At 44.7% G+C, this 27,734-nt stretch overlaps 1 non-coding gene and 1 pseudogene across 1 annotated transcript; both read right to left on the bottom strand.

Annotated features, from left to right (window-relative positions):
- Positions 1 to 17,585: 17,585 nt before the first annotated feature.
- Positions 17,586 to 25,161, bottom strand: LOC136709135 (28S ribosomal RNA; annotated as a pseudogene).
- A 266-nt stretch (positions 25,162 to 25,427) lies between these two features.
- Positions 25,428 to 25,581, bottom strand: LOC136709136 (5.8S ribosomal RNA). Its single transcript, XR_010804447.1, has one exon. It is a non-coding gene; the product is annotated as a 5.8S ribosomal RNA (ribosomal RNA).
- Positions 25,582 to 27,734: the final 2,153 nt, after the last annotated feature.

Raw genomic sequence — 27,734 nt, 5'->3', positions numbered from 1 at the left:
TATCATAATATGTTTCTTTTTAAAACATTTTTTGGAAAAACTGAATTAAAGGAACACTGGGTATGATTTGGTATTTTTGCTCCTGCACTCAGAGCAATTCTTTATGCACTCAGATATTCCTTAAGCATAACTGAACAGAACTGTACATAAAAGGCACAGCAGTAAATAAAAAAAAAGAAAAAGAAATTATATTTATTAGAAAGCAAAGAAGAATTACCTGGATTTCTTTATCACTGATCAAGCCTCTCAAAACCTTCTCTTTCAGGACTGAGAGGAGACTGGAAGTAAACAAATGTAAATTCACTAAATGGCTGTTTTGGCCAGTATAATTGGTTTGTAGAATTTGCCATTTGTAAAATATAACATAGATTGGTCACATACTTTGTATATGGGTAAGGCGAAGGTATGTCACATCCACATTTAAAACTTGTATCCTGCAGGTTTTCTTGCTGTACACCTGCACAGTCTGTAGGAAGCCAGTTTTCACATACGTCACACTGTACCCAGGTAAATTTAGAAACATCTGGATACAGGGACCTAAATAAGTTCACAGTTAAATGAAATTAGTCAAAACACAAATTTGACCTAAACATCTGAATTAAAAAAAGTGTTAAGGAGTATGTACAATGTACCACTCTCCTTTCTGTCCAGACATACTCTGGTACGTGCATTCATACATTTTGCCAGCCAAGCAAACTGTGTCACCTGTTGCAAGTGTCTGTAATAAAAATGATTAAAAAATTATTACTGGGTGGCAGAGCATGGCATTTTAATTGAAGATGCTGGTTATATAAATAAACTAATCATCAACTTACAGGCAGAATAGCTTCTGCTGCTAATGAAGCTGCATGATATTTACGCAGGTGAAGCAGTTGTTTCTGAAACAGAGTTTCATTTGCAGCTTTGATAATCCTCACCTCCAATTCAGCCATTTATTTTAACATAAGGAAACATTTGGAGTGGAATATTCACATAGTACATATGATGTAACAATCCGTGATAGATGCCTACCGTGCAAACAAATAACCCACAGTTATCTGAATCTGACTGATTCCATTGGCCTGGATTCTGTATTCTCCAAGAGCTCAAGTCCCAAACGTTCTGAAATGCCTTACTGGGAATAAAGACAATTATAATAAAAGTAAAACTCTTAGTTGTGGATGCAGCATATGAATTTGTCCAAAACCATACTTCTGAAATAATTTCTGAAGACAATCCTTTTGAGTAAACAGTAGAATAAACAAACTTCATGTTTAAATGAGTACATTTGTTGACAGCTGGGATTTATAAATCTTTAGTTAATATTAAAGCTCTAGAACAATGAGGCTACCCACATTTCCACTGTGTAGCCTACTCAGTGATAATAAGTAGTTAAAAAGCAGTACCAAATAATATCCAACAAACAAGATCCAGAAACAAAAGTTTATGCTTTATTTGTAAGGTGGAAAGAAAAAAATATATACCATAACAATTCCTTGTCCTGGTCCTCAGTTGTTTTTGTTTTCCCCAAAGAATCATACAGACTGATTTCGGAGGTCAGACCATCAAATACCTATAAACAAATTTAAATAATTATATTGATGGTAGAAGGACCAAGACGTCAGTAAGGAAAAAAAAATACATTTCTGTTTTCAAACGACTATACACACCCACAAAATAAAATGATTTCCAGATTCTGGGGTTTTGTGTCCAACAACACTTTTGTGTTTTCTTCTACATCCTTTAAAGAAAGACATTTTAATTGACTGGACCTTAAAATTAAGCACTGAAGTATTGTAAAATGCAGAGACAGAACTTGACAAGGTATGCAGTCAATCTGCCACTTTTTAATTAACACAGAATACCTTAAGGGATTTTAAATGTACATCTTGTATTGTTTTGTTTTTCTGCCAGTCTCTCCACCAGAGTATGAAATTAAATGTTGGAATAAGGATGACCTGGAATTAAAAAGTACATTTATTATGATTTTTAAAATTCTACAGAAATTCATAATCACAAAAATAATATATAAGTTAGAAAAATTTACATTCTGTGCTCCTTCAACCGGCTGAGAAAGTCTGGTGTCTACTACCTGTGAGAAAAGCAAGCTCAATTAATGTTTTTCGAGTTGATTTCTGTTAATATAGAGCACTTGTGATATTAATACTCACGTTGTCCGTCAGCCAAGGCATTCTGATTTTTCCTATTGACTGCTCCTTGGTATTCATTATTTCAGGGGGGCACAAACACTTTAGATCATGAAGGTTGACGGTGCAGTTTCCAATTCTTATTAAGGTTAGATGCTCCTCCTTTTGTTCAGCAAAAAGGACTGCTAATTTTTCCTAAACATTATAGACATTACAACATTTCTAAAAGCACTTATTATACAACGTACTTTATTAATATAACAAAATAATTAACATACCTCTTTTGATTGGTCTATTTGAAAAAGACCAACTGAAAAGTGCTGGCAGCTCTTTCTGTTCTCTTCTTCTTGGGGCAACTCTATCATTTCCATCTTATGTAGCACCTTGGTCCTGGAGGAACGCTATTTTGTTTCACTGTGTACTGTAAACACTGTATACTGCTGAAATGACAATAAACTTCTTGAACTTGATCTAGAATAAAGTCAACACTCCTAAGGTCCTTATTTTCCAAGCCTAAAGCAGTGGATTATTTTATACATCTCATCAATCTGGAAAAAATATACACATAAATATGTACAAAGAGTACTTTAAATTGTACAAGATTTATTGTGGAAATATGGAGAAGAGCAAAAGTAAAAAAACCCTAAAATGTCTCACCCGTTCTGTACTAAATTTAGATAGTCTAGGTCTAAGTATGGTCCGGAGCTTCATACATTTGTTGGGATGGCTCCACAGGAACATTCGCCCTGACTTCTTTTTGCCACTGAATAGTTGTCTGTGTAACTCCTATTGAAAGTATAATTGTATGATTAGCAAAAGAACAATGCTGATATTCATGCATTTCTTGAATCTATACTATCCACTCTTCTATGGAGATTTTACAAGCTGTCTGCACACAACTGAACACCTGGGTGCATGTTAATATGTGGTGAATTTGCTAATTAAAAGTGGACATCCACACATATAGTGCACCTTATCATAATATGTTTCTTTTTAAAACATTTTTTGGAAAAACTGAATTAAAGGAACACTGGGTATGATTTGGTATTTTTGCTCCTGCACTCAGAGCAATTCTTTATTCTTTAACATTTCTAAAAGCACTTATTATACAACGTACTTTATTAATATAACAAAATAATTAACATACCTCTTTTGATTGGTCTATTTGAAAAAGACCAACTGAAAAGTGCTGGCAGCTCTTTCTGTTCTCTTCTTCTTGGGGCAACTCTATCATTTCCACGCCTTCATTTACCCCCTCTTTCTTGACTGCACTTGCTGCCAATTATAATTAGAACTATTTCTTTACCTTTTACTGATTCAAATTATGAAAAAGCAAATAAAATGTTCAAACCTTTTTCAGAAATACCAAGTCTTCCACTTCCGCTATCTACTTCCAATTGGTCCAATGAAATTCTCATCATCGTCTTCTTTGAATTTCTGATTAACCTTCTGGTTATGCAGGTGAAACATCAGTCTTAAGGAAAACATGAAATGCCTGTCTTTCATATTACAAAGAAAATACTGACTTGAGGCCAGTTCTCGGTTAAGTTGTTCTGCCACTGCTGTGTTTAAACTGGAGCGAAGCTCTGGAACAAGATCTACACTTCTCAGTCTCTCCTCTGAGTGTTTCTGATTTTTCTGATGGAACCTGTCATAGAGGCTGTAGCGTTCACTAGTTCCTGTCACTGGATGTTGCCTTGAATGCACAGCAGTCCTGTCTATCTCTTTGATGTTTTTAGGCTGATTAGCAGTAAGCCATGGCAAGGAAATCTGTAAAGACTTCTTTAATGCCTTTTCAATATTTTCTTTGGTAGGTTGCCAAAGTCTTCCATCATAAGGCTGAAAAAAATCTTGTTCTGTTCTGTTATTGAGGTGTCTTGTTACATGGCCTACTACATCAGAAATGTAAATATTTGGAGGGTGCTTAAAGCTTAGGAGGGCATCTGCATGGTCCCTTGCAGACTCCTGCCATCACAAAGCAGAGCAGTAATAAACAATTGAATGGGGGCAAGAGACATGTAACTCGCCACCTATAATAGACCAGAGAAATGTACGGTACTTAGTAAAACATTTTGTTTACATAATACTAAATATATTTAATTTGTATTTCACTTACCCCCAGCTTTTTGCAATTTCACGAACGTTTTTGGATAAATATCTTTGTACAACAGAAGTTCCTGTAGCCTGTTCAGAATGTTCTCTCTTGTTCCCTCTGCTGAAACACCAAGTGCTTCACAAGCTGAGACCAGTTCTGCCTTCTGTGCCTATAAAAAGTATAGAAATTCCACATCTCTGTGCTACATTGTTTAATTTTATACCATAACCAAGGTATCTGAATTAATTATTTTTAATGTATACTCAACCTTTTTTTTTTCAATCAAATCTAGAACGTAATCTTCATTAATTTCAGTGGAGGCCACCTTGCATTCTCTGTTCACATTACTTTTCTTCCATATTCCCTTCAATAGTTCTGTCTTAGGAACTATGTCTCCACTTCTAGTGCTCTCTCCAATCCAAGGTGCGAAATCAGAATATGGGTTGTGTATTCTTTTTCCTAAAAGAAACAAATAAAACATTTATTTGAAGCCCTTTGGTGAACATAAAGACAATAGAATATAATTTTCTAACATTAGTGCCATGTTTTCTTAATCCTACTGCTGGCAACCAGCACTGCAATTTTATCTGTTCATTAAACACAACAAATCTATCCCATGAATTGACTGTCAAATCTTTAAGGAGGTGAATTGGGTGTGAGTCAATAAAAACTGTGCAGTGGAGTCACCAGAAGCAGGGTTTAAGAAACCCTTATTGTATAAAGAGTATCATCTCACCAGTGCACAATCCAGAAGCAATCAACTCATTTTCCAAGTTCTGCCACTTGGATTTCATATTCACACAGAGGTCTTCAGCCTTAATTGTTTTAGAATTAGGTTTCTTCAGTGCTTGTACTAGAACATAGAATGTGCATAGATGACATAGATTAAGAAAATATACACTTTTATTTATACGTATGCATTATGTACTCTACAGACTTAAAATTGGGTTCTTCATGGTTTACTTAACAAAGTTTACTTTACAAGGTTGGCAGGGGGTTGGCAGGCCATGACTGAAGTGCCCTTTAGCAAGTCACCTAACCCCCAAATGCTCACTGCCCACTGCTCACTAGTGTGTGTGTTTAAATGTGTGTTTCACTGCACAGATTTGGTTAAATGCAGAGAACAAATTCTGCAAGCACAGTGGCCAATAACGTAATTCTAATTCTATAATACCTGAAATGTCAAATGAAACCTTCCAGTTTGCATCAACAACAATTATAGAAGGATGGTGCCCACAGCGATAACAAAAGAATCCGTAATTGTAATCCCTCAGTGCAGAAAAGTGGAAAAAGGCTTTTCTAATTGTGTCATGAGGGACTCTGCAGTCGCTTAAGTCTTCCATGATGGAAAGTGCTCGACCAATCGCTGTGTGGTTCTGTTAATTACAAATTTAGGTCAGTCACATCACTTTAAAGGACAAACTTAGCTAAATACACAGAATTCTGTAGTTACATCATTACCTTAAGTGCAGCTGTTAAGGTAAGACAGAGCTGGATGTTTAGGAATACTCGGTTGTTGTAATTGTGAAATCCAGATGCACACTCTTGAAATCTAACTGTTGCTTTGCAGACCAAGCACTCTTTAATGTACACATGAACTCCTAAAAAGATGTAAATTTTGCATTAGTCATCATATAATAGTATATAATAGTACTAATTAGCGCTGTGAAAACTGACAAAAAAAAAAAATACACCTAATAATACATACCTTTGTTAACAGTACAAAGTCCATACACAACTGCTTCTTTAGTGAAGAGCTTTGGAGGTGAAAGCTCAGGTGGTGTAGGACCAGGGCAGTAAGGACAGATGTTTTCAAGTGGTTCAAAATTCTTGGGGATCTCCCTAACCACACAGAAATCTTCAGAAATTTCTTCAGGAATCCTTTTATGCTTCATCATGTAACCTGTCATCTTTGTAATGTCTGCTGAGTTTACCTGCTCTGTATATTCTTTTGAAGTTGGGTCATAGACTTCTTCCAAATCCATAGCACTGTCTGTGTCATCTAAATGCTTTAGTAAGTCTTGGCGTTCTTGGAAGGTCTACCACATGCACAAGGAACGATGAACACATCAGGCAGGATTACTTTTGCCTTTGCACCAACAACTCCACTGACCAGTTTCAATGTCAAAAGTTACTCGTGTCCTACCAAATCTGCACCAATTTTCACTTTCTCCCGTGTACACAGAAAAGTACACATACCTTTTGGAAAATCCGAAATCTCCATAAAACACAGGATAGACACACAAGATCTCTCTTTGCAGGCATGATTATTTATTTTGATGCATTCACTGACCCTAGAAGGAGATATCAAGCCTTTATCCATCATGTTTTGAAGGCAATCTTCTTTAAGTGCAGCTGGAGGACTATGAACTGCTGCTGTCTGTACTCTACAGAGATGAAGGCATTCTCTCCCTGGTCTTCCACTTCTTTCTGTCATATCCATGTACTCCTTACAGTGATCAACTTCACATTCAATTACTTGATTTTTTATAGATTTCATGACGTGGATGGGAACACGAACTCCTGTTTTGTCCTTGGTAGTAAAGAAGGTCCCCCTTACTTCATCAATGCAAAATATGGGTTCTGTCACACTTGCATGGATTACATTTTGGTGCCGTCTGAAATTGTATTCACTTGAAAATATGACGTGGCATGTCTGACATTTTAGTGTACTCTTTTTTTCTTCATGTGTGATCTGTTCTTTTTGTGGTTTTGACTTTTGTTCTGGATGTTCTAACAGACAATGGATCAAACAATGGATTACTTAAATGTAATTATCGCACTTGCAGAAAAAACAATTACAGTTTCATAATATCTGATTATAGTAAAGTCATAGTCATGCTTAAAAGGCATGCATACGCATAATGTCACATTTAAAATTATGTTTTTTTTTTCAACGAAGCTCAAAGACTTCAGAATCATTCCACACCAGCTGACTTAGGACTTGTCTGGTTATGTCAGTTTCCCATGAACAACTTAAAGCAAAAAGTAAAATAATTAATGAATTAAAAAAAAAAAACATTAGTTTTTAGAATGACTAAACAGATTAAAAAGCTGAGTAAATGTACAACAGTAAGAGTAATTTGTTTATAATCATTTCATATTAACACATTTTCACAAAAGGCTTGTTTTATCAAGGTAAACAATGTAAAATATTTAATTTATTAAATGTAATCTTTCCATAACATTGTTATTATTATTTCTAATATTATTATTATTGTTATTATTATTATTATTTTAATTATTTTAGCAACATTTTATGTAGTGTTCATATGTTTCAGGACTGTATGATCAATTTATCAAAAATATTAGATAAAAAGATTCCAAACTGCTTCATAACTAAAAGTAATGTATAGGGATTTTACTCAACAAATATTTATGTTTGATGAATGTCTGAATATCAAAAAATTACATACGTGCTATGTGCAGATTTTCTTCTTACAAAGTTTGTTTTGCAATCAAAGTTTTTCTCACAAAAGTTAATAATTTATTTCCTAAAACATTCAAAAATATTAAACCCAATCACATCTGTGCTCATAGACACCCTGAAATGGATTAAACAGCAAAGAAGAATATGATGATGATTATGATGCTGACATCTGTGGTAATCTTTTAGATCTAAATCAGAGCTAACTGCTCAAGTGTTTTAATGAAACAGGATTACTTCTTACTATGAAAACACAGAATCAACAAGGCCTATAAAATGAATTTATAATTGTGAACTAATGTTGAACTTACAAAGTAATTTCAAATACTGCCTTCAGAACTTTTTGTTCTCTACAAAAACCCTTAAATAATAAAGCCGACATTCTTCAAAAATAATGTTGGAAGTTTATACATCATAGATTACATATTATACATTCTGACATAAGGTAAAGCCTCTATAAAACTTATCATGTGGCCATTTATTAAAAGGAATTTAGGAAAGGAAAGGAAGGTGTTAAACTGATTTCTTAAACTGTAGTAGCTTTAACATTTAGTGTATGACTTGCTATCTTACATTTCTTCTGCCAACATTAGTATTTAAGACCAACATTTTTCTTGATTTGCAAGCGGAGTACTTAAACATATGTTTTAACATATAGAAAAGAAAACTTACCTGCTTCTTCTGCCTTTTTAGTTGAACAGGCTGCAATTTGTATGAAAGGTTTAGTTGGTGGTACGTAATGTAATAATTAATTATTAAATCCTTTTTAGGTCAGCAATGAAAAATTTGTTTATAAGGAATTCTTACCATGAGAATTTAAATGAACTTGAAAATTTACACGTTTAAGAATAATTTTCCCACACCGGGGGCAATGCCAATGGCTTCTTATGGAATCCTTCACCTCTGCACACAAGCATGGTATTGTAAATTTCTCTGAAAGGAAATCATATGTCAGTATTAATAATATATCAGAATATAATATGAGAGTCCCTTTAGGCCAATATTCAAATTTCAGTCTTACATACATTATCCTATCCTCTTACACTCACTAACACACTGTCTCACACACGATCACAAACATTATCGAACATATTATACACTTCCAAAACACTATGAATCCTCTTACGCCCAGTATCAAACTGACTCACATTCACAATAACATAATTACCTATCAGTGTAACAGTTTTGGTAGTGTATAAGAGGTTCCGTAATGTTTATGAGAGTGTAAAATATTCACATATATGGATGATATCCTGATATTTTCCAAAGATTTGAAACCCATGTTAATCATGTCCGTCATGTTCTTAAGAACTTTTGGAAAATCAATTATATGTCAAGGAAGAGAAATGTCAATTCCACATACAAACCGTAGCATTTTTGGGTTACGTTATTAGTGCTAACGATATTGTTATGGATGACCAGAAGGTGGAAGCAGTGGCCAAATGGCCATCTATTAAATTTTGCAAAGTTTTATCGGCACTTTATTCATAATTTTAGCTCTATAGCCTCACCTCTCACTGCTCTTCTCAAAGGAAACGCCAAAAGATTACAGTGGTCTTCTAACACAATATAAGCTTTTAACGCATTAAAACTAGCATTCTCCACAGCTCCTATCCTCAAACATCCTGATCCATCCAAACCGTTCATTGTAGAAGTAGATGCTTCTGAATTTGGAATAGGAGCTGTTCTCTCACAACGTAGTGAGACACCAGCCAAATTGTATCCTATTGATTTTTTTTCTCACAAGCTAACTCATGTAGAATGTAATTACAGTATAGAGGACCGTGAACTTTTAGCCATCAAAATGGCATTGGAAGAATGGCGTCACTGGTTTGAGGGCACACAACACCCGTTTGTGGTGCTCACAGATCATAAAAATATTGAATACATACATTCAGCCAAATGCCTTAATCCCAGACAAGCTCATTGGTCCATGTTTTTCTCATGGTTTTACTTCTCATATGTTCCAGGTTCCAGAAATGGTAAAGCAGATGCCCTTTCAAGGTTCTATGGTGAGGACCTAGAGATCAAAAAGGTACCAGAAAATACTCTCCCTGCCAACATCTCTATAGCTTCCATTCATTGGCAGATAGACGAGGACATTGAAAGAGCATTTACGGGGATCACCGTACCTGATTCCTGTCCTGCTGGAAAGATATATGTACCCCCTCATCTTAGAGACAAACTTGTTTCATGGGCTCACACTTCCCTTTCATCTGGTCATCCTGGTGAGTCTTGCACTCAACAAGTTCTTTCTAACCGCTATTGGTGGGACACTTTATGTCAAAGTGTACATAGATTTGTAGCCTCATGTTCTGTGTGTGCACAGTGTAAAACACCAAAAATATTACTAGCCGGAAAACTTATGCCATTATCAGTTCCTCAACATCCATGGTCACATATAGCCATAGATTTTGTCACTGACTTGCCCAAATCTGACAGTTTTACCACTATCCTCACCATAATCGATAGTTTTTCTAGAGGAGTCCGATTTGTACCATTTTCCACAATCCCTACTGCCTTTCAAACTGCCGAAGCCCTCTATTTACATATTTTTCGGAATTGTGGGATCCCAGAGGACATTCTGTCAGACCGGGGCTCTCAATTCACATCTCAGGTATGGTCAAGTTTCTTTGAACATCTAGGAGTAAGTGTTAGCCTGACTTCTGGTTATCACCCCCAGTCTAATGGTCTATGTGAGCATGCCAATCAGGAACTGGGAAAGTATCTATGCCTCTACTGTCATGACAATCCCTCTGACTGGTCTCGCTTCCTCAGAGAGAGAATATGAGGCACTATATGTAACTTCATTTTGACAGGTCATTTGGACCAATCAGAGCGTGCCACATCCCCAAGTCCTGCACACTTTTGGTATGGAAGCCCCGCCCCTTCATCCAATCAGAAGCGTCTATTTTGACAGGAAGTCCCGCCCTCACATCGACAATCATAAGCATGTATTTTAACCGGAATTTCCCGCCCCCCCCTGACCAGATATAAATGTGTAATTTAACCATAATTCCCACCCTTCCTCCACACACGCGCACAGACATGCGCTGTTTTATTACAAGTACTGCCGTCATGACCTACCCTTTCTCATGCACACATACGCGCACACGCACTGTTTTATTACAGGTACCGTCGTCACAACCTACAAATAGCCCAACGATCTACACCCCGTTTTGTAGATTAAGAACAAAGAACAGATGTGATGGCTATTATTTTACATGCTCCAAGAAAGTTACCTGCATCATCTCTTAACTGAACGTTTTCACGGATCTCTGAATCAGACAAGGTTAAAACGTGCCAATTAAGAAATTGATTGTACTTAGGATTTAAGTTTGATTAAGAGAGAGACAGCATATCATTTTTCAACAGCTCAACAGAGAGTTGCACAGATGCCACCGAAATTTTTATTTTCTCGTTATCTGTTTCAGGTGTGTCTCGTCTGTTCATGTATTTAAGCTCCCTTGTGTCACTTCTGTTGATCGGGCATTTGTGTTGTATCTTTCCCAGTCAAGTTGTTTCGTTGTCTTTCCAAGTCATGTCGTTTTGTTTCCTAGTCGTTTCGTTTAGTTTCCAAGTCATGTCGTGTTGTTTCCTTCTCATTCCAAGTCTAGTCGTTGTGTTTCCTAGTCATGTCGTTTCATTTCATCGTGTTTCCTAGTCATGTCGTTTTGTTTCGTTTCATAGTGTTTCCTAGTCATTTTGTTTCCTTTCAATTCCCAGTCATGTCGTTTCTTTCCTGTAAGTCTTGTTATTTCGTCTCCAATGTTTCCCTGTCATGTTTGCTTAGTCTGGTCTGTTTGTCTCTGTCGTTTCCTCGTTTCTTGTCGTTTCCATAGTTGCCTGTCTTTTTGTTTTGTTATATCTTTTGTTTTATTATAAGTACTGTGTTTTAGCGAGTGCGTCCGTCTCCGTCATTCCGCCCCATGATACGTGACAAAAATAAGATTAGATGACCATTTTGAATCCAACACCAGCTTTCCTTGTAGGGGTGTCGGGGGTGGTGTCAAAGTACACACCCAAAACTCTTGAGGGATAAAAATGTTTGTTTGTTTGTTTGTTTGTTTTTGTTTACAAAAATATGTAACCAATTGTTTTTTTTTTTTTTGAAAAGTAATAATAAAATTATTTCATGTATCTTAAACAATGTGTGATTTTTGAAAAGTAATATTATAAATTTAATTCACACATTGTGTGTTTTGAAAAATAAAACATTTGACTCTGTGGTGTCTTGTTTAATTATTAAACTATTATTAAAGTATATTATTTATCTAACACTTTTATTTTAGGCCCCAAGGTTTCTGAATATAAATCAATAAAATATTGAGTTCACACATATTTGACTCATTACTACAAATATAACGAAGCAGTTAATGAGGCATATCTATTACACGCCCTCAGACCCAGGGTCCTACGGAGGGGTTGAGAGTTTGCAAAGAGCTATTGTTGAGAAAACTGGTAAACGGGTAAACGATGGTGAAATTAAAACCTGGTTAGCAGCGCAGGATGCATACTTGCTCCATAAACCTGCTTCTGTGAAATTTAAGAAAAACAAAAGTTTTTTGTGAAAAACATGGATGAGCAATGGCAAGCCAGTTTAGTGGATATGACTAGTTTATCAGAGAATAATGAGAATATGAAATTTATGATAACTTCTATAGATATTTTATCTAAATATGCTTGGGTACGTGTATTACAGAACAAATCAGGAGCTGAGGTGACAAAAGCTTTTCAGTCTATTCTGATGGATGGGAGAGTTGGGAGAGGATTAATGAACAGGTATAATATTGTACATTTTACAACAGGCACAGGGCAGAAATCTTTTGTCTGTGAATGTTTTAACAAGACACTTAGAAATAAAATGTGGAAATATTTCACAGCTGTTGATACGAGAAAATATGTTGATGTGGTACAGGATATGGTCCTTGCTTACAATAATAATTACCACAGTTCTATCAAAATGAAACCTGCTGATGTTAATGGAACAAAATTCATTCAAAGTTTTAAAAAATTATATGGGTTGATTCCTTCAAGAACCAAGAAACTACGTTTTAAGTTTAAGATTGGTGACATTGTAAAGATTTCACGTGTGAAAAGACAGTTTGAAAAAGGATATGAGCAAAACTATACGAATGAAACCCAGCAGGCATAGGATCTGACGTCAGAAAGGCATTGCCCTCTAACGTTGGTTAGACGTTGATTTTTTGTTGGAAATAAAAATCGGGTTGACGTCAAAACCCAACATTAGTGTGACATCAAGACTCAACGTCCGTTAGATGTTGAATTAAGGTTAGTAAACAAAGTCAGATATTAGTCAAACTTTGATGTTGGGATGAAGTCAAGCTCCAATGTTGTGTATTTGGTGATTTTTAGTTGGAAATGAAAATCGGGTTGACGTCTAAACCCAACATTGATGTGACATCAAGACTCAATGTTGGTTAGACTTTGAAGTATGGTTAGTAATCAAAGTCAGATATTACTCAAAATTTAACGTCACGATGACATCATGCTCCAATGTTGTATAGATGTTGATTTTGAGTTGGAAATGAAAATCGAGTTGATGTCAAAACCCAACATTGGTGTGACATCAAGACTCAATGTAGATTAGAAATTGAATTATGGTTAGTAATCAAAGTCAGATATTACTCAAAAATGAACGTTTGAATGACATCAAGCTCTAATGTTGTATAGATGTTGATTTTTAGTTGGAAATGAAAATCGGGTCGATGTCTAAACAAAACATTGAACCCAACACTGGTGTGACATCAAGACTCAACGTTGAAATATGGTTAGTAATCAGATATTACCAAAAATCAACGTTAGGATGATGTAAAGTTCCAATGACATATATACATTGATATGATGTTGAAAATAAAAGTTGGGTTGACATCAAACATTGGTTAGATGCTGAATTATGGTTAATCATTAAAATCAGATTTAACTCAAAATTAACATCAGGATTACATAAAGCTCCAATGTTGTTTTTGGAAATGAACACTTGGTTGATGTCAAAATCCATTTTTGGGTACATGCTAAATTATGGTAGGTAAGTCAGACATCACTTATAATTTAACATGATGACATCAAGCTCCAACCTTACACTGTAAAAAAATTCTTGTAAATTTTACAGTAAAATACTGGCAGCAGAGTTCCCAGCCATTTACTGTATTTTTACAGAAACACTACTGTATTTCAAATTTACAGCATACTACTGTAATTGAATAATACAATACTTTAATGTAAAAACTGATTTACAGTAAATAACTTGCAGCAGAGTTCCCAGCCATTTATTGCATTTTTACAGGAACACTATTGTATTTCAGATTTACAGAATACTACTGTAATTGCATAATACAATATTTTACTGTAAATATTTAAATGTACAGTAATCCTTTCAGCAGACTTGCCAGCCATTTACTGCCTTTTTTTTAATTACTGACGAACCGGGGTATATAAGGGGGTCGACTTCTCCCAAGAGCCTTCATTCTGTCACGATGGATAGCTGCCCGCTTTGCGAACAAGCCATTGCCACGGATCTGACTTTTCACCTTGCCGTCTTCCATCAACTCGGACCGGACGACGTAGCCTTCCTCCGAGAACTGGACCGAAGCGGGGAGAATTCATCACAGCTCGACTGCACTCTCTGCGGCTTGCCGTCTCTCTCTTCGCCGGCTGATCACCTGGGCTCGGCGCATTCCCTCAAAGGCCTTGCCCTTCGGATCGCTCTTTCTGCCGCTCGACGCCTTCGCACCATCCACCTTCTGCGTCGCCATTAAGAGGCTAAGCCATTGAACTCTCCACCGCCCTCGGGATCCTGTTCCCCGGACCCTGCCTCACCGGAACCTACATCGCCGGACCCTGCCTTGCCGGGCCCAGCCACAACGGGCCAAGCCACGCTGGAGCCGGTCGACAGCGACTACCAACCGAGCGAGCCTTCCCCTGCCGAATCCACCTCGGGCACAGATTTGGAGACCGAGCTTGCTCGGCGAACCTCCCGGGGGAAGCAGCTCGTGGTCCCGCATCAGTTTCGGGACACCTACGCCAGCCGTTTGGTAGATGAGTTCCAGGACCTCTACCTCAGGGCAGACGCATCCCCGACAGACGTCAAAAACTCGCCAGCGACGGGGCCAAGTTATCCGATTCCTGCTTCACTGCGCCCCGGCCGGCTGCGAATTCACAGACCTGTCATTCGTCCATCACTCCAGAGTCTCGACTTGGGTCCAGAGCCTGCAGAAGCTGGGATACACATCGACCACCGTCAAGTGCTATCTCCACAGCGCCAAGTCATTCATCTCACATGTCTCACATTCAACGCGTGAAGCGGGCGAAGTTAAGTCGCTTGCCACCTCCGTCGGATTTGAGGGTCTTTCTAAGCCACGCTAAGACCCGAATCCCTCAGCTGATCGAAGAGGCCCGGGCGGGGGACACCGCCCGCTGGTCGCCACTACGGATGCTCCAGGGCTACCTCCTCGGCCTGTTGTCCGTGCTAACAGGACATCGGTCGGTGGTATTTTGCAACATGACCGTGCAGGAGCTGAGGCAAGCCAGCGCCACGGATGATGCCGGCTTTGTAATCTACATCCGCAACCATAAGACCAGTGCGTCGTTCGTTGATGCTCTGATCGGGTTGTCCGCCACTGAGCTCTCTTGGTTGACTGCCGATGTGATGCGGGCTCGTGAGAACCGTCTTTCCGCCCTCGAAGCGCCCTGAACCGGACCTCTTCAAAGCGCAACCCAGCCGGGATTCACTCCGTGTTCCTGCGCCCCCATTGGGCTTATGTTTTGTGTGAAATAAATAAAATTTATTTCTTAATCTACAACCAAAGTGTTCCCGTGTGGTACTTGCTTCGATTGCAGACGGGGGGGGGGGGGTGGGGGGGTGGAGATTGGGTGATCTTGGGTGATTGGGAGACTTTACGAGGTCCGACCGACCTTGTCCGAATTAAGGCTGTAGCGATCAGTGGTTAAAGGTTAACTTTGCCGGCGGGCGGCCTATTCCACTGCCCCGCAAGTGGGCAGTGGTTGGAGGCCTATCGACCTTAGGCAGTGCCCGGGGGTGGGTAAACTACCTTTAGGCATCCGTCGAATTGAAGTAGGAGACCATTCGGCTTTTTTGGCCCCGGAAACCAGCCACTTCTCCGGGCATATATAGAACCAATCCCCCCGGGAGGGGTTGGAGCTAAGGTCATTGAAATTAAATGGGTTTAACAGTTAACTTTGCCGGCGGGCGGCCCGTTCCACCACCCCGCAAATCGACCTTAGGCAGTCCCCAGGGTGGGTAAACTACCTATAGGCACCCGTTGGATGGATGTAGGAGACCATTTGGCTTTTTTGGCCCCAGAGAACAGCCACCTCTCCAGGCATATATCGAACGAACCATCGGGGGCTAAGGGCAGATAGTCAAGTCAGTTCTACCAGTGTTAAAGCTTTGCCATTTGCCGTTGGGACTTAGAGGTTTTTTATTTTTATAAAGAGGGGAGGCCGGGCTTACCTCCACCTTAAGCTCAGAGGGTGTCACTCCTCGGGCTTGTGTATTCGCATCACTGGGGTCCATGGAAGTCATTTTAGACCTCCAGAGGGGAGGCAACCCAAACCATCCCCTTAGCCCAGAGGTGTGCCACTCCTCGGGCTTTAAATTCGCAACACCGGGGTCTACGGAAGTCATTTTAGACCTCCAGAGGGGAGGCAACCCAAGCCATCCCCTTAGCCCAGAGGTGTGCCACTCCTCGGGCTTTAAATTCGCATCATCAGGGTCAATGGAACTCATTTTAGACCTCCAGAGGGGAGGCAACCCAAGCCATCCCCTTAGCCCAGAGGTGTGCCACTCCTCGGGCTTTATATTCGCATCACCGGGGTCCATGGAAGTCATTTTAGACCTCCAGAGGGGAGGCAACCCAAGCCATCCCCTTAGCCCAGAGGTGTGCCACTCCTCGGGCTTTAAATTCGCATCACCGGGGTCCATGGAAGTCATTTTAGACCTCCAGAGGACTTACCACCACCCTAGCCCAGAAGGCACCACTCTTCGGGCATGAAATTCGCATCACCGGGGTCTACGGATGTCTCGACTTAGGTTTTGAACACTTCCAGAGGGGGGGGTCGGGCTTACCACCACCCTAGCCCAGAGGTGAGTCACTCCTCGGGCTTTAAATTCGCATCACCGGGGTCTACGGATGTCTCGACTTTCATCGTTTTAAAAGTAACCCTAATGTCCTGACGGCGCCACACTGGAAACGCCCATGCCCTTTGAATTTGGGCTTCTCGAAGATGCTCCTTTTTGGGCTTGAAACTAGGACGGAGAGGGTCAAAAATTTTTATGAGTCCTAAACAACAACCTAGGGTTAACCACTGGGAGACCTGCCTTTCAGTGGGGTTCTCTATTGCCCCACGCTCGGAGCTCTTTTTTCGGCCATGGGACCTCCAAGGGAGGCCCTTCTTGGCTCCGTCAACATTCCTTTAAGTCTCATTCCGCCCACTGCGAGACCTCAGTTTTTAAACTGCGTGAATTACGGTTCTCTATCGCTCCGGGCTCGGAGCACTTTTTTCGGCCATGGGACCTCCAAGGGAGGCCCTTCTTGGCTCCATCAACATTCCTTTAAGTCTAATTCCGCCCACTGCGAGACCTCAGTTTTTAAACCGCGTGAATTACGGTTCTCTATCACTCCGGGTTTGGGGCACTTTTATCGGCTATGGGACCTCCAGGGTGAGGCCCCCCTGGCTCCTGCAGTATTCCCCTAAATCGCATCCAGGATTATATAGGGGAGTACCCTCCACCCCTATGCCCGCCACCGGCTCTCTCTAACCGGTGTACGGACTCTCGGGGCCCGCGCCCCAGAGAACCAGAAGTTCAGAAATTGCACCAAGTCCAATTTCACCCACTGCTAGACCTGGACTGCTCCGGAGGGCCGGGGGGTTGTTAGGCATTCGCCTTCCGCCGACAAATGTTTGAGTGGACGGGATGACTTTCAATGGATCGCAGTTTATTCACCCGCTCTGCCACTTACGACACCCGCACTCCGAATCAGGTTGTTTACGAGTCATTTCACACCCGGATCAAGAGACATTTGCTTTCAGGAGGGAGGTGGACCGAGGCGTTCATTAGCCCCGGTCCGGTTCCAGTGTCATGCGGCTCTCGTCACCGGCGGTGGGGAGGAAACCGCCTCCCACCGCGGCTATCCAAGACCAAGCTCACCGATGCTGGGCGCGGATGTATCGCTCCGACTTAGAGGCGTTCAGTCGTAAGCCCTTGGATGATAGCCTTGCACCAGTGGCTGCACAGCCAAGCGCGAGTACCATGTATCCGAACCTGCGGTTCCTCTCGTACTGGGCTGGATTACTATCGGAGCAACGGTCAACATCAGTAGGGTAAAACTAACCTGTCTCATGACGGTCTAAACCCAGCTCACGTTCCCTGTTAGTGGGTGAACAATCCAACGCTTTGCGAATTCTGCTTCGCAATGATAGGAAGAGCCGACATCGAAGGATCAAACGGCGACATCGCTATGAACGCTTGGCCGCCACAAGCCAGTTATCCCTGGGGTAACTTTTCTGACACCTCCCGCTTAAAACCCAAAAAGCAGACGGAAGGATCGTTAGGCCCCGCTTTCACGATCCGTATTCATACTGAAAATCAGGATCAAGCCGACTTTTGCCCTTATGCTCTACGGGAGGTTTCTGTCCTTCCCTGAGCCCGCCTTAGGACACCTGCATTACGCTTTGACAGGTGTACCGCCCCAGTCAAACTCCCCACCTGTCACTGTCCCCGGAGGGACTCGCCCCGGGCAGGGAAGCCCGCAACATGAGTGTACCTGGACTCACTGCCAAGCGACCCAACCAGGGCTTAGCACCTTCGAACAAGGAACCCCCAGAAAGGAAAGGGTTCCCACCGACACCTTCACCGGGTTAGAGAGGTAACAGTAAGGGTAGTGGTATTTCACGGACAGCCCGCCCCGGTGCTGGCCTTCGGCGGGCCTCCCACTTATTCTACACCCCCTATGTAGCCTCTCAGTGACAGACTAGAGTCAAGCTCAACAGGGTCTTCTTTCCCCGCTGATTCTGCCAAGCCCGTTCCCTTGGCTGTGGTTTCGCTAGATAGTAGGTAGGGACAGTGGAAATTTCGTTAATCCATTCATGCAGGTCACTAATTAGATGACGAGGCATTTCGTTAGGTCAGCAGACTGGCTAGCCTGTTTCGGAGGTTTTAACGCTGCCCCCTGCAGCCCCGTTGAAGTGGATCTATCTCCGCAGATAGATATCCTTGTCCGCTCAATATAAATCTTCTCCTTCGGGTCCTTGTCCTCTCCTGTAACCTGTAAACACAAGGGGAATGTCACAGGTTAAATCCGGCCGTTTTATTTGTCATTCGGTGACCACATGGAGGACTGAGTCAGACTAGGCCCGACCAGGGCCTACCGGCAGTATCAGCGCAGTCGGGAGGCCGGGGAAGTCCACACGCAACACCGGAACCTGTCTCGATACTGTTTATCTCAATACTTTCCCACTCACAGAAGAGAACGGGCCGTGACGGAACCAGCTTAACCACCACCCCTCCCTCGTAAGGGAGTCTGACCGGCTAGACCACACATGTTGGGTCCGCATTGGGCCAACCAACCAGACTGTCATGCAGGTTACCAGCCTGATGTGAACAACGTTTCCCCTGGGTGGCGTTGCTCTTATGGTCAAACCCTAGCAGGGGGCCAACCGTGTGGTCGGGGACGAAGAACCCATCACGGGAAGAAGTTCCCCATCACCAGGTCACTTTTTTTTTTTGTACCCTGTTCTGTATGGCACCTGACTGGGCCGGCATGTCTACCTCAGTCGAAACCAGGCCGGCGCTCCTTCCCAGTGTAGTCACTGTGTTAGAGTCTTTAACCCCCTGGAGTCTGAGGGGTTTTCAGACACCCTGGTGTAGTCTGACATGCCTTGATTGTTTTACAAATTGTACGCATCTGAGAAAAAATCATTTCAAAGTGTTACACATGCATTTTTCAGAACTATCTCTGCAACAACAGTGTTGAATCAGTAAGAGTGTCATACATCTACATTTTGATTAAATTTACTCTAAACTTAGACTTTCCAAAAACCTGTTTTCAGAAGTGCTGATATACTGTGAAAAAACACATTCTAAACATTCCTCACCGGGACCTTTGAGGTCAAAACTTTGTGAACACGGGTCTTGGCAACACACTGCTGATTCTACTTTTCATAAATTGTATGTAATTTTATACTTAGGACATAACAAATGTGAGGTGACACTCTGTTTTTCTCAGTCACTGGCTCCTACGTTGCATATGTATGAAGATAGGTGCGAAAACCGAGGTGCGAGGTCCCCACCCCACTGCCTAATGAATGGCCCATTAGCTGTCACTGCCACAGCTGTCAAAAGAGAAGAGACCAGAGGCAGAGTTTATCACAGTTTATTTCAAAAAAAGAGAACTAAACAAGCAATAAAAACAAAAAAATAAATAACTGGCATGAATTAAAATAAATGGAAAATGTGTTCACATGTAAACATAGTGATAATATACTAAAGATAGTCATACTGTATATCCTTGTGTGTGTATATATATTTGAGTCAGTTCAACAAAAGATGCCAGTCTCTAAAACAGTTTCTGTCTGGCTGCATGCAAAGGTAGACATCACACTGTTCACACTTCCATGGGGTTTTTGCATAGCACACAGCTGTTCAACAAGCTCTTCCATGAATGCCTTGTGGGTCAGGCTGTCCTGTTGCATAAGTTGTTGTGGAGAATGTAGGCATTGGTAGCAGCAATGTCCAAGAAGTGAAGAAACAGTTTTCTGTACCACTTCAAAGTTTTGTGCTGAGTTGTGTACTGCAAAATGCTAAACTTACAGAGCAGATGTGGAAGGACCATGTGTTTACACGTTGGTGGTTGCAGACTTGGTTGACGCCGTCGTCTTTGCTTGGAGGTGGAGTATTTTCCACATTTCTGAAAGAAAAATAATAAGAAATGTGAGCAACTGTCTTCTGAGCAGTTACAAAGATTAGCTATACATGCCAACAGTCACTACAACTAATAATTTCTTGTATTTCAAATACAGTACTTACATATGACCTATGTATAGCAGTACATAGCATAACAAGCTACATAGGATGACACTATTACATTCACACAGGCCATTTACACATGACATTACCACACTAGGCTAAACATATACAGCCATAAGCCACACTTATGGTACTGGAGCCTCGCATGGTAGTGTTAGCACTCTCAGCATGCACTCAGATTAGCAACAGGCTACACTTGAATGTCCCGTTTACACAACAGCAGGTTTTTTTTTACATTCATTTATGCTTTCATATACAAAGTAATACTTATTTAATTTATTCTTTATTTTAATTTATCCGGAATTCGCGGAGTGTACACAGTGAGCGCGAAGCGTGGGTTTGTTTCATTTGAAAGGAAATATTTCACTTACCCTTCACAAAAATCCTCCTTCGGATCAATCCGCATCTCAAAATAAATCTTTCTTCGTCACTGTCCTCCCCGCTTTCGTCAGATGAGCTGAAATTCTCTTCATTTTCCAGAACAAAGCTCTCCTCCGCAGTGGCTCCAGCTCCCGTGAGTGCGACACGACGAAGCTCCACGTAAACAATTCCGCGACATGTGGCTCTGTGTTTGGGCGTTTTCATGCAAATTATCAGCCAATGATCCTCCACTAGCAGCTGCCGAATTACCATAGTGTTAACATATGAATGGCAGAACGCGTCTATGGGCGGAACAAAAAAGCTTGTGCCTCAAAAATGTGCCGGTTGTTGTTTACGCTTCTCTCACAAGAATATAAATATATATATCGTTTCATCCTATATATAGTTGGAAAGTAGACCCTTCAAGGTTTCCGAGGTATGTTGTATTTTTTTTTAGGATAAAATCTCGCAGAGTTATATACGTGTTTATGTGGAATTTCAATTTTATCCCGCCGGCGGCATAGCCGACCTCAAAGGGTTAAGCCATCCCATCGTGTCATCAACCGACACAGGACTGGTAGGTTATATACTCGTCCACACGTCACTAGGGACGGCCGTTTTGCCGTTACCTCCTGGGCCTAAGGGTCGGCGATCACCCTCCGATGTGCTACCAGCACAGTTCGTCCATTCAGCTAGGAAGCTTGACCTATACACGCCTCTGCCTCTAGCCTCATAGATCGACCGTCACCAGCGCACACCAAGGAGAATCAACTCGTCCTTTGCCCATGAGGATGGGTTATCACCCTACCTAATGAAGTGCGGGTCGGAGACCCCCGCCCAAAGTCAGCCAGCAGCCTTCCGGGAATAGGTGACCAACACCTGGGATCTATTGAGGATAGATCATACCAACCCACGAAAGAGATGTTCCCAGAAGAGACATCTCCTCCTAGCCAAGCACCATCTTTGCCCTCGCAACCTATAGGGTTTTGGAACGCCATTGATCGAACACCAGCTAGGGACGTTGCACCCTGAGGGGCTTGCCATAGTGGTGGTCCCCGCCCCAGGGAACCAGCACTTGGGTACCCACGCTACAACCTGCTAGCACAAAGTACCCGGGGAGACCTGGCTAATGTGAATGTTCGGTCAGTCCGTCACATGGGAAGCCTCTCTTAGCCGCCCTGACCGCACAGGACATTGCCCAGTTTTACCACGAGGAGGTGGAGGCACACAATGCTTTGACTCGGATTCCCTGGAGCTGGGTCTCCCACCCTGCTCACCTTAACGAACTCCGGGGTTTATTTACATAGTTACCCCCGCCGTTTACCCGTGCTTGGGTGAATTTCTTCACTTTGACATTCAGAGCACTGGGCAGGAATCAAATTGTATCAAAACCGTCCAAGAGTCTTCACAATGCTATGTTTTTATTAAACAGTCGGATTCCCCTGGTCCGCAGCAGTTCTAATTCGGCTGTTGGGTGCCGGTCGAGAGAACCGCCTCGGAGCTGCCGCCCCCCCCGAGGCGAGACTCACACCCGATAGATCCACGAGGCCTTGGCTCGTCGCACCCGGCTCCAGTCACACCGCTCCGGTCCGGTCCTCCCAAGCCCCTACGGCCGGCGACGCATCCGCACACAACTCCTGAGTCTTACCCCCCACGTCCGAATGGGAGAACGGAAGGCCGCGCTCGCGAGTGTGGCCGGGACCCGGCGATGGGCCTCGGAGCACGGCCGACTTCGGGAAGGAAGGGCCGAAGATTAAACGCGGTGGAGGTTCGTCCCCTAAGGACGCACCCCCGCCGGAGTCCCATCCACGACCGCCTCCCACCGTCACCGACCGAGTCCCGTAAGCACCGCCGGGAGGGAACACCGACTTCTTCGCGCAACTGCGACCCACGCACTTTAACCGACAGACGCAGGAGTCAACCCGGGCGCCGTTCGCTTTTGCCCGCATGACCCTCAGGGCAAGGGCGAACCAGAACAGTTCCCCGGAGCCAGGCCGCTCCGGGCCCTCGGCCTACGCTTCAGCTAAAGGGCCCGACCGAGCCCAGCCATTAGAGCCAATCCTTATCCCGAAGTTACGGATCTGTTTTGCCGACTTCCCTTACCTACATTGTTCCAACACGCCAGAGGCTGTTCACCTTGGAGACCTGATGCGGATATTGGTACGGCCTGGGGGGAAATTCACTATACCTCCCCCGGATTTTCAAGGGCCGATGGGGAACGTCCCGGCTGCCTCACAGATGCATGCGGCGCCTTTCAGAGTGTTGAGCCCCTTTCTCGGGACAATCCCATTCCAAGGCGCTCCAGCTCTTTAGCAAGGAGAGAGAATCCTCCCCGGGGTTCCCTCCGACGTCTCCAGGTTCGTTTGCGTTACCGCTATGAGAGCGCCTCTCGGCACTCAATCTCCCCGCTCCCAGGTTCGGGGATATTGGCCCGATCCCCTTTCGGTCAGCGAGAGGCAGACGAGACCATGGCCCCAGCATTTCCGAACGCCGTTCGCCTATCCCTTAGGACCGACTAACCCACGGCCAAGCGCTGTCGGCATGGAACCCTTCTCCACTTCGGCCTTCAAAGATCCCATCTGAATATTTACTACTGCCACCAAGATCTGCACCCGCGGCGGCTCGATCCAGGCTCACGCCAGAGGCTTCAGTGCCACCGCGGCGGCCCTCCTACTCGTCGCGGCGTACGGTCTGTGTTTCAAATTGGGGATTGTGACACCTGCGACGGCCGGGTATGGGCCCGACGCTCCAGCGCCATCCATTTTCAGGGCCAGTTGATTCGGCAGGTGAGTTGTTACACACTCCTTAGCGGATTCCGACTTCCATGGCCACCGCCCCGCTGTCTATATCAACCGACACCTTTCCTGGGGTCTGATGAGCGTCGCGTCGGGCGCCTTAACCCGCGCGTTCGGTTCATCCCGCAGCACCAGTTCTGCTTACCAAAAGTGGCCCACTTGGCACCATCATTCGATGGGGCCGAAACGGCCCTCGTCCTACTCTCAAACTTTAAATGGGTAAGAGGCCCGGCTCGCAGGCTCGGAGCCGGGCCTCTTACCCATTTAAAGTTTGAGAGTAGGACGAGGCCGTCCTACTCAAGCCCTTTGACTCGCATACGCGTTAGGCTCCTTGGTCCGTGTTTCAAGACGGGTCGGTCGGGGTCTGAATTTAGCCGCTGACCTTAGGCGTTTGGGTGCTCTGGGCCTGGATCACCCCCGTATCGCCGTAGTGGGCCTAGCTCGGGGCTGAGGACAGCCCAACCGGCCCGCTTCGACCGAACAATCGGGGGGGCCCCATCCCGAAGGAGGGGAGAACGCGGAAAGGACATTGCTCCGTGGCCCCGGCGTTATCGGCGAAGTCGGAGCGAGGGGCTGTACCGGACGCACCTGCCTTCACCCTCGGGCCCTTCCAAGCCTAACCGGAGCCGGTCGCGACTCACCACCACGCGGGGAAAATGCACCTGATGGGTCGAGCCTTCATACGCCCGAGAGGCCCGAAGTCGGGAGGCGAAGCTCAGGGCCGAGCAGGGAGTGGGGTCGCCCCCTCTCTCGACCGGATGAACTCGCCTCTGAGTCACGGAACCACACGAGCGCGGGCCGTCTGCCCGGCTGAATCCCCCCGGGGCGGTCTTCTCGGTCCCCCAACCGTTTACCTCTCAACGGTTTCACGCTCTCTTGAACTCTCTCTTCAAAGTACTGTTTTCAACTTTCCCTCACGGTACTTTGTTCGCTATCGGTTTTGTGCCGGTATTTAGCCTTAGATGGAGTTTACCACCCACTTTGAGCTGCATTCACAAGCAACATGACTCCGGGAAGCCCGATCTACCCGGCGGGATGCGGGACGATACCGGGCCTTCACCATCTATGGAAGGCACTTCCTTGCAAAACTTGGTCCCACGTCTGCACCGAGACTAAACGGACTTCCATACGCTACATTTCCCGGCCCACCCCGGTCAGGGGAAAGAGGGATTCAGCGCTGGGCTCTTCCCTCTTCGCTCGCTGCTACTAAGGGAATCCTTGTTAGTTTCTTTTCCTCCGCTTACTGATATGCTTAAGTTCAGCGGGTTGTCTCGTCTGATCTGAGGTCGCACTATGAGGCTGTTTTGCGGGGCGCGGGGCGCGAACCCCCCGGCCGCTCGCCGTATTACGGTGCCCACCCTCCGACGGCAGGAAGCCCAGCGGGGAGAGATGATGACGGATGGGACCCGGACCTAATGGCTCTCCCTACGTCCGGAGCTCTCGCCACACGGTGGTTTAAGAACCGAGTCTGGGTTTAGGAAGACGAAGGGCCGTCCGAGGTGGAGGCCCTGCGAACTTCCAGCCGCGGTCTAGGAAGACCGATCGATGGGTAAAGCGGCCCTCAGACAGGCGTGGCCGCGGGAAGGAGCCCCGCGGCCGCAATGTGCGTTCGAAATATCGATGATCTGTGTTCCGCATTTCACATTATTCAATGCAGTTTACCGCGTTCTTCATCGATGCACGAGCCAAGTGATCCACCGCTAAGAGTTGTATCATTTTGCCCGCCCTTACGGACGGGACTTTGGGTTAAAGCCTTTTGAACAACAGAATTTAAGGGTTTAGGTTAGGTTCACGTCCCTTGGATGAGATGGAAGGGATTCATGAACAAAGGGAATTTTATGGTCGGGTGACCACGGGCTGGGGGTCATTAAATCCGGCTTGGCATCCAGATGGATCGCCTCGGTGGTGCCCAACCTTCCCTTTTACGTGTTAGGAGACCAAGACACCCGGGGGTGTAGATGGCTAGCGTGCGCTCTTAACCTCGCTGTTTCCAGCGAGGCCCGGTGGTTCGCTTCCAAGTCCCCAGCAAGGGGGAAATCTGAAAGATCCCACTAAGACCGGCGTTGCGCCGGTCCACGTCTCGGGGTGTTTCTCTGGGCCCCGTCAACTCGCGCACGGCCATCGGGGGAGGGTGCCTTAGCTTGCGTACGGGTCCCGGTCTAAAGTTTGTACCCGGTGTGCGCTCCAGCCACGCTCTCCCCCTGGAGGGAATGAGCGGGTCCGGTGGTGCGTTCCCAAGTCCCCACGGAGGGTGAGGCTGGGTGGAGATCCCACCTGTGTTCCGCATCCGGGGCTCATCAGGCCCCTTCAACTCGCGCACGGGTCTCAGACTATTTATACGGTCCGCCTTTTGTGAAGCCCAGGGAGGTGCCGATATACACCTCCCGATCCCTGCATGCGCTCTTAAGCTCCGCTCTAACCCGAGAGGGAATGAGTTTCGCCCGTGGTGCGCTCCCGTCCCCTGGGGGTTACGGAAGATCCCAACAAGGCCGGCGAACACCGGCCAACGCCCTGGGGGTTGCATTAGCCCCTTTGACTCGCGCATGCAGAATTAAAGCCTTTAAGAATCAATGGTTTGGTTAAAGACCAAGTGGCTACTGGCATGGAGGGCGGGCACCCACCATGGCCAGGTCACCGTTAATGATCCTTTCGCAGATTCCCCTACGAAAACCTTGTTACGACTTTTACTCCCTCTAGATGCCCAGGTTCGATCAACTTCCCACCTCAACGAGGCAACCCCCCGGTAAAGGGGAACCTCGGAGACGGTCCGAGGACCTCACCAGGCCATCCAATTGGTAGTAGCGACGGGCGGTGTGTACAAAGGGCAGGGACTTAATCGACGTGGACTGGTGACCCGCGACTACTTGGAATTCCTCGTTCAAGGGGAAAAGTTACAATCCCCTATCCCCAGCGGGGAAGGAGTTCATAGGATTGCCCAGGCCTTTCGGCATAGGATGGATGCACACGCTGAACCAGCCAGTGTAACTCACGTGCGCCCCCGGGCGTCTAAGGGCATCACAGACCTGTTATGGCCCCGAATCTCATATGGCTTTGCCTCGCCTCGGATCGCTCTAAGAAGTTTGGCCACCGACCGCTGACCCCTCGGGCCGCCTGCCCTCACAGGGACCCAAGGGAGGGCAGTGTAACTTTTTAAGGCACAGGGTCTCGTCCGTTATCGGATTTAACCAGACGAATCGCTCCACGAACTACCAACGGCCATGCACCACCACCCACAGAATCAAGAAAGAGCCATCAATCTGTCAATCCTTACCGTGTCCGGGCCGGGTGAGTTTACCCGTGTTGAGTCAAATTAAGCCGCAAGTTCCACTCCTTGTGGTTCCCTTCCGTCAATTCCTTTAAGTTTCAGCTTTGCAACCATACTCCCCCCAGAGCCCAAAGACTCGTGGTTTCCCTCACGCTGCCCGGCGGGTCATGGTCGCTAACCTAATGCCGCCGGATCGCGGGTCGGCATAGTTTACGGTCAGAACTACGACGGTACCTGATCGTCTTCGCTCCCCCGACTTTCGTTCTTGATTACTGAAAACATTCTTGGCAAATGCCTTCGCTTTCGTCCGTCCCACACCGGTCAACGAATTTCACCTCTGTCGGTGTGGTACGAATGCCCCCGGCCGTCCCTCTTAATGATTGCCCTCGGTCCTTAAAACCCACAAAATAGGACCGTGAAAGCCCCGGAGCCCCACTCCGGAACGACCAGCCGTACCGAAAGAGAGACCCCGACGCCCCGCGGAGGGCCCTATTCCATTATTCCTAGCTCAGTCAGACATGGCACGTGTCGGCCTGCTTTGAGCACTCTGCTTTATTCAAAGTAAACGCTCTGGACCCTCCAACCCACCGTGCACCG

This window comes from Hoplias malabaricus, chromosome 10 (genome assembly GCF_029633855.1).
Source record: "Hoplias malabaricus isolate fHopMal1 chromosome 10, fHopMal1.hap1, whole genome shotgun sequence".
Classification (NCBI taxonomy): domain Eukaryota; kingdom Metazoa; phylum Chordata; class Actinopteri; order Characiformes; family Erythrinidae; genus Hoplias; species Hoplias malabaricus.
This window is presented reverse-complemented; position numbering and strand designations above follow the sequence as displayed.